This window comes from Grammomys surdaster, unplaced genomic scaffold (genome assembly GCF_004785775.1).
Source record: "Grammomys surdaster isolate TR1022 unplaced genomic scaffold, NIH_TR_1.0 172, whole genome shotgun sequence".
NCBI lineage: Eukaryota > Metazoa > Chordata > Mammalia > Rodentia > Muridae > Grammomys > Grammomys surdaster.
In genome coordinates this window covers 1,548,878-1,556,812 of record NW_021604620.1, presented here as the reverse complement: position 1 = coordinate 1,556,812, position 7,935 = coordinate 1,548,878, and positions in this window count along the sequence as shown.

Below are 7,935 nucleotides of genomic sequence, written 5' to 3'. Positions count from 1 at the left end.
CCCTAACCCTAACCCTAACCCTAACCCTAACCCTAACCCTAACCCTAGCAGCTTACCTTTGTAATTATAAAAGCAGACTGGAAACAGTTCCAATAATAAATGAGTGTGTTGCTATCCATGTCCCCAGTGTCGTCTTGCTTGGGGTTTCTGATGCCAGCACAGTCACCTAGCTCCCTACCTCCTGGCTTCCAGGCCTAGCTAGCAACTCCTGCTGAAGGGTGGTACCACCTGCCGCTGGCGACCCCTTCAGTCCACATCTCTGCCACTAGCCATGGACTTGGGTTTCTCTTAAGTGGCCGCTGGAAGGGGCTATGTCTCACGAGGTTTACTTGTGGGCAGTCTTTGTTTGATTTGAAAGGTGTTTGCTTGCGATGGGCAAACATCCTCTTCCAGTATCATCCAGAGAAGTCAAATCCCCAAGTCTTGGCCGGGGCAACAGGTTTGTGGCTTTGTGCTTAGGAGCCAAGTTGGGGAATGATTTTTCCAGAAATGCCATCAGCCAAGAGCTAGCTAACAGCTATGGAGGGGCTGGGACTAGGGAGGAGAGAGATGCATCTACGGATGGCAACAAGAGAGAAAGAGAGAGAGAGGGGGAGGGGAGGTCTAGTTGCACTAGGCTAGCTCTGTGGGTAGTCTTTCTTGTGAGCTGTCATGGGAGCAAGGAGTGTCCCAGTGACCTGAGAGTGTGCCACGCTTGAGCTTGAGCGGGGTTCTGGTACATGCTGCTTTAAGATGGCTTTCCTAAGCAGTGCAGTGTTTTTTCTCACTGGCATGGCAGCGGGAAGGTGGAAACGGTGCTCAGGTGCTCATCACCAGCACAGGTTGAGCTTTGTGCTCGGGCTAATGAGACTGTATCAACAGGAGAAGTCTGATCCCTTCCAGCTCCAGGCTTGGCTCTGTCCCACCATGCCGTGAGGTGATTTCTCACACTCCGGGCTGAAGGAGACTTTCATGATTCCAGCAAGGAATAAAAAGCTGACTTGGTTCGTAACGCTTGGTGACACGTCTGAAGTAGCACGCAGAGCCTCTGTAAGATGAGTTCAGAGTGATGATTTCAAAACACGCAGAACCCACCGCTCCCTTCATCCTTTCCCCAAAGGAAAGGAAGGGCTCCAGCCTGGAGCTCATAGGAAAAGCAGCAGCCAGAAGGAAGGAGAGGAGAGGGCTAGGGAGGGAAGTAGGGGGTGTGAAGAGCAGGAGGCATGGTTTCTATGAAGCCCAGAGGTGCTGTGCTGTGTGGCAGGCCTTGTCAGGCAGGTGGCAGTGTCTGTGATGGTCTGTATGGAGTGGGGGATGGTCTCAGGCCTGCTGTCTGGTCTGCACAGTTTCTGGATTTCTCTTTTGGTCTGCCTTGGTTTTCCTTGTAAGATTAAAAATGCTATTGATTCTTTTTTAAATGAATGTAGAGTTGAGGCACAATTCTGACAAACTTGCTCTTTTAAATCTCACTGCTGCTGCTGCTGCTGCTTCAGATTCGATTATTGAACATTTCCCTCTGGAGACCTGCAGTTATTTTTCTCACTGCTGTGACAGGCCTGATCAAAGGCAGGTTGAAGAGAGAAGGCTTTAGTTAGGCTCACAGTTCATCAGGGCAGGGAAAGCTTGGTGGCGGGAGCTTTGCCACTTCGCATGGCACCCACAGTCAGGAAGCAGAGATGGATGCTGGTGCCCAGCTTGACTCTTCTTTTTAGTTAGTTGAGAGCCCCAGGCCATGGGATGGTGCTACCCATACCCAGGTGCGTCTTCCCTCTTCAGGTAAACCTTTCTAAACAGTCTCTCACAGCACCCCCAGAGACGTACATTTTGGGGATTCAAATCCAGTCAACTGGACAACGAAGATGAAGCTCTCGGGCCTCACCTGTGCTGTGAAAATCTCTTGTTTCATCACTGTTCTCTTCTTCGTGTGGGATCCTGCCTGTTTCTGAGTCTTTGAAGTCTCTGGGCAGTGATTCTCTGGAGAGCAGCTGCAAAGAGGCTGGTTGCCGCCCTCACAGCCAGCCACCTCACAGCCACCTATACCAAAGCAGAGGTGCAAGAGGAGCTGCAGGAGCTAGAGTGGGGCTCAGGCTGTGCGAGGCTGTGGTTGGAATGCGTCCATTTCTGGGAGCAGTGGGAGCTGAATCTGAGCGGTGTGAGAGCTGGAGGCTGGGATGGCTGTGTAGGGACCATGTGGGGCCTGTGCTGGGGGAGGGGAGGTGGGATACTCAGTCTTCTTCCAGGACAGAGTTGCTCTGTTCCCCACACAGAGGCCTGGTGTGTGTTTCCTGGGGACCTGGACCCTGCTTGGGCACTGGCTACCACAGGCTTCTTCGTGGGCATCACAGGAGCTTCCTCTGGCCTCTGCACAGCAGACTTTCTGCAGGCATTGGTCCAGTTGGATCTGGTGCTCAGCCCTCCCCATTTCTCCCCAGATCCTACTGCAACCACAAAGACGCTATTGTATCTTTTCTTTCAGAAACACAGTTAAAATCATTCTTCTCCCCAGGGAGCAGGTATGGCACACAAGCGCAGTGACACCCTGTCTAGTCACTTCCCTGAGAGTCCGGAGAAATTCGGGGCTCCTCTGTCACATTCACTGACCTTGGTAGCAATGGATTTAGATTCTCACAATATTTCCCTTGGTACAGTTTTAAATCACAGAGGGCTCAGAAGGTAGGTTCTGATCGAGGCTGTGTAGTGAGAATTTTGGTTTCTTTAAAAACTCAGTTACATTATTATGTGAATATGTTTTTATTTTAATCCCAGGTGTGGGATATGAGGCTGGTTCAGATTGTCCACAGCAGCTGACTATGATTTGTCTCGTGCTCTGACAGGGGAGTGATTCTTCTAGCCCAAGATAATTTACACTGGGAATTCTGGGGACTCTTTAGAGGATATATAAATATGCCAGAGCCCTGAGAGAGGCGTTAGCTGCTGTCCTCTTTCCCCTTTAACTCTCTAACCCTCTTTCTCATCTTCCTAGTTCTGAGGGGTTGTTAGGGATTGGGGTGGAGAAGGGTAGTAGATTTAAGAACCCAATAAAGTAACCAAAAGTACAGCTGCAAGGCTGCATTCAAACTGCCCACCTGAGGCTCGTCTATGAACATTTAACCCCTAGCCCCAATTTTCCTTGCAGATTGCAGTGTCTTCTGGTAGGGTTGTGTACACTGAGCTACAAGCTCCTCTGCACTGTGTATTGGCAGACAGCCACACCCAGTAATGGGATCAGGAATGTTGTTGTCCTTAAGACAACAAAGGAGGCCTGAGTTTTACCTTTGTGATTGCCTTCTAATGGGCCCTTCAGGGCAACAAGAGGGGTTGACATCAGGGGTCTTGTATCCAAGGTCCCAGGAAGAAGGGGATTGGAGTAGAGACAACTGCTTTGATATCAGCCCTGTTGTCTTTCCCCAAAACGATAAACTAGAGAGGATGGACACAAAGCAATAGAGGAGGGGCACTTAGCTCAAGGACTCTTGACCTGTGGCCTAGGCATAGAGTTCAAGGAGCCCTAAGCTTGGTTGAAACATGTTAACACCCTTATTTCTTCAGAATTCTCACTAAATTTCGAGTTTCTTTGATAATGAACGAACGGTGGCTTTGTTACCAAGAGAAGTCACTGACATTTTCTGTCAGGAGAGCAGAAACACACTGTGAAGTACTTGTCACAGCTTTGAAAGCCACTGCTTCACGTGCTTAGGGTGTTCACAGGGGGATGGGGTACACATTTATTTCTGTTAGCACATTTTAAGCAGCCCGCTGGATTGTCACCAGTGACCTCTGTAACCCTGCATCCTGCATTTGTTTTAAGAACCATCCATCCATGGCTTCATAGACCAATAATCTCTGGTATTAGGAAAATTTAGACCGATTCCATGTTGTATATGTCAGTGAGATCTGCTCATTGGGAGGCTCAAAAACCACTTTGCCTGAAAGAATTCTTACAATGGCCCCCACTCCTGGACCATTAGGTGTCACATGATACATACATCTGTCGTGATGGCTGTAACTCCAGCTTTTGAGAGGTTGTCTCAGTCAGGGTTTCTATAACATAATGTGGTTAGACATCATGACCATAAACAACTTGAGGAGAAAAGGATTTATTTTAGCTTACAGTTCTGTCACAGACCGTTGATGAGGGAAGTTAGGGAAGGAACCCTAACAGGCCAGAACCTGGAGTCAGGAGCTGATGTGGAGGCAGTGTAGGGTGCTTCTTATTGGCTTGCTCCTCATAGTTTACTTAGCCTGCTTTCTTATAGCACCTAGAACCACCAGCCTGGGGGTGGCCACACCCACAATAGTCTGGGCCCTCCCCTGGCCCACCTCAATCACTAATTATGGAAAGCACTCCAGGCTCACCTACAGGACAGTCTGGTGGGGAGTGTCTTAGTCATCGTCCTATTGCTGTGAGGTGACATTAAGACTATGGCAACTCTTATAAAAGAAAACATTTAATTGGGGCTTACTTACAGTTTCAGAGGTTAATCTGTTGTCAACATGGTGGTGAGCATAGTGGTGTGCTGTTGCAGGAAGAGTAGCTGAGAGTTCTACATCCTGATCCTTAGGCAGAGGGAGTGAGAGTTAGAGATAGAGGGGAAGGGGGGAGACTGGGTATAGGCTTTTGAAACCTCAAAGCTCACCCCCAGTGACACATTCCTTCCGACAAGACCGCACCTCCTAATCCTTCTAATCTTTTTAAACAGTTCCACTTCCTTGTGACTAAGCACTCAAGTGTATGAGCCCACGGGCCGTTCTCATTCAAACCACCACAGGGGGTGTTTTCTCAATTGGGGTTCCTTCTTCCCAAATGACTTAAGCAGACATAAAACTAGACAGCACAGAGGTTGAGGAAGAATTATTGTCCTAAGTTCAAGGGCAGCCTTTGTTACATAGAGAGAGCCTGTCTCAAACAAGAAACATTAAAACAAGCAAACGAACAACACAAACACATCTAAAAACCAAATCAAAGAGCAAAAGCAAAAGGATCTCCAACAAGCTTCTACTGTGCGCTGGGCACCACACTGACCATGGCAGGACTGTTCCCCTCAGCAGCAAGGACGGATGCCTGGGGTCTGTATTATATCATTACAGAATAATCTTATAATTCTGCTAAAACACTGAGAGTTAAGACTCCTCATTCATTAGCTCATTGAGTCCTTAACCCTTTGGATGCCTAGGCTATAATTATCGGATACATTTAAAAGATCAGTAGATAGAGGCTCACCAGGCCTGTGTACTAGCCAAGTGAGTTCCCAGCCATGTATCACCTCTTCGGATGAGATACATTAGATACACTGTTGCCCACCGTAGTCTCCTCAGACCTATTCCAGAAGCATCTCTATTCTTACAGACATAAACCATGTTTTGAGTTCAGGGTGCTTATTTCCCTCTCCTTGATTTGTGACTTGCTGTCGGTGACCGTTCAAATGTCTCTTTTGATCGTCTCGACTGGGCCCATTCCTTCTTCACATTCCGCAGAGCCGGCAGCTGCGCTCCTTGCTCTGACCCCAGGATGGACTCAGGTAATGATTGCAGCTGGGTTCCTTCTTAGCTCTTTGGTGGTGCTACAGACTCATAGCATGATGTCTGGTCTGTGCCTCCCTGTGGCCTTTGTCTGGTACGGGCATAGTACCCTCATGGTAGGGTAGAGGGAAGCCGTAGCCACTAACCTCAGGCTTGGAATAAGAAGCAAGATGGTTACATAGGAGGCTTCCTGTGCTCTCTTAACTTTGGCTTTCTCTCTAATTAGACAGCAAATTCCTGGAAGGCAGCAGCCAAATGTGTATGATTCTTCCCACAGTACCTAGCACAGTGCCATGCAACTACAGAGGACTTGTCAAAATTCCCTTCCCTCCCCTCCCCTCCTTTCCCCTCCCCTTCCCTCTCCTCTCTCTTGTTTTTCTTTTTGAGACTGAGGCTGGTCCCAGACTTTCTCCCTCTGACCCCAACCACCTGAGTTCTGGGGGAGCCAGTGTTTTATCTGTCTGGTTAAGACTCTCATATCTTATATTCAAGCCTCTTGGAGTTGCCTGGCAGGACTTTCTGAGATATGATAATTGTTTCTGTGGGTCTAACACAGTAGCTGCCCATGAGTGGCAACTGAGGTCTTACAATGTGGCTAGTGCTCCCAGGAACAAACACACTGGTGCTACTGAACTCAAAGGCAGATAGTCACACAAAGCCAGTGGTTCTTGTACTCAGGGTAGCTCTGGACTAATAGCTGTGCACGGAATGGCTGTTGGACCAGGCTGCTGCCATCAGAAAGGGAGTGGGCCTGGAAGAGAGGGCAGATCTGTGTGTTTTTTGTCTTCACAAGTTTAAATGACATCTTCTGATGAAAAAAAGTGAAGGAAATGAGATGTCAAAGGCAGGTTAGTGCTGGAAGATGATGGCTCTGTGTGTGTGCTGTATATGTGTGCAATGTGTGGATATGTATGTGTGTGTGGACATGTGTGTATATACCGTGTGTGCACATGTGTGTACTGAGTATGTGTGCTATGTGTGTGCACATGTGTGTGTGCTGTTATGTGTCCTGTGTGTGTGCTATGTATGTGTGTTGTATGTGCACATGTGTGTGTTGTGTGCACATGTATGTGTGCTGTGTGTATGGACATATGTATGTGCTGTGTATGCTGTGTGTGTGGACATGTGTGTATGTACCGTGTGTACATGTGTGGGCTGTGTAAGTATACATGTGTGGGCTGTGTGTGTACACGTGTATGTGCTGTGTGTGCACATGTGTGTGTTGTATGTGTATATATTTGTGTGTATATATGTGTGCATATGTGTGTGTGCTGTGTGTACACATATGTGTGTGTTGTAAGTATATATATTTGTGTGTATGTGTGTGTGTTCACACTGTGGGAGTGCTGAGGAAAGCCACCCAGTCATGGTCAGGAGGAGCCATATTCCACCCCAGCTGTGAAGATGTATGCATGTGCCCTGGAAAGCTGCAAATGTGTGTGCTTTTTTAAAAATAGGATTTTCAACATCAGCTCAAATTTATTTAAAATACTCCAGGCCAAACTAAACACATATTCAGGCCAGAGCTGACCTGTGGGTCTGGTTCACAAACGTCGTCCAGTCCTGTAAGTTCTTACCACTTGCTGGAGGCTGGGGTGGACGTTAGAGACAGGGGGAGCTGGATTATCTCCTGTTATCAAGAGTTCCTTCAGGGAGGGGAGATTTGTGGTGGGATGATAAAGTCTGGCCCCCTCCATCTCTGTGTCTGGACCTCTGAACAACCAGAGAAGAAATTATTTGAAGGGTGGGGAGCAGCAACCAGAAAGCAAAATTTCTGTACTTTTTGAAAGGCAGTCCTCAGTCTGCTCCACCCCAGCCCCAGTCCCAGGGATTTGAGAGCAAAATGTGTGGCAGAGGAAATTTCTAACAAATGACAGTCACCAACATTCCATCTACCCTGCAGTGTCACCACACTGGTGCTCTTGTGAGCTGGGACAGATCATACTACAGCTGAGTCTGTGGGGAGGGGGCTTCTAGGGCCAGTGGACACTCAGACAGAGACTGGAGCCTGGCCTCCAGCAGATTCCCTCCTCTCATGAGTAGGCAGAGGGGTCACATTCCACCAGTGAGGATGCTATGGAGGTTCCTGTGACTGGGGCAGAATCGACATCATGGTCAAAGTAAAAAGACCAACAACATTTGGGGCTCTATCTGGCTAACTTAGGTCTCCCATTCAAACAGTAGCAAGGCCTGACCCCTCTGAGATCAGAGCAGATCTGGCAATCGGGAGCATTGAGGGCGAGCTGGGCACAGGTGGATTCCTTTATTGCTGAGATGACGCTCTTGGATGCTGAGGTCAGTGCTGGGGATTCCTAGGATTCTCCCAGGAGATCAACCTCATCTGGTCCCTTAGTGGTGTTTCTAGTGTACTGGAGGGAAGTAGGTTATGTGAAGGCTGGGGAAGGACTGTGTGATGTCACAGGAGGGACTGTGTGA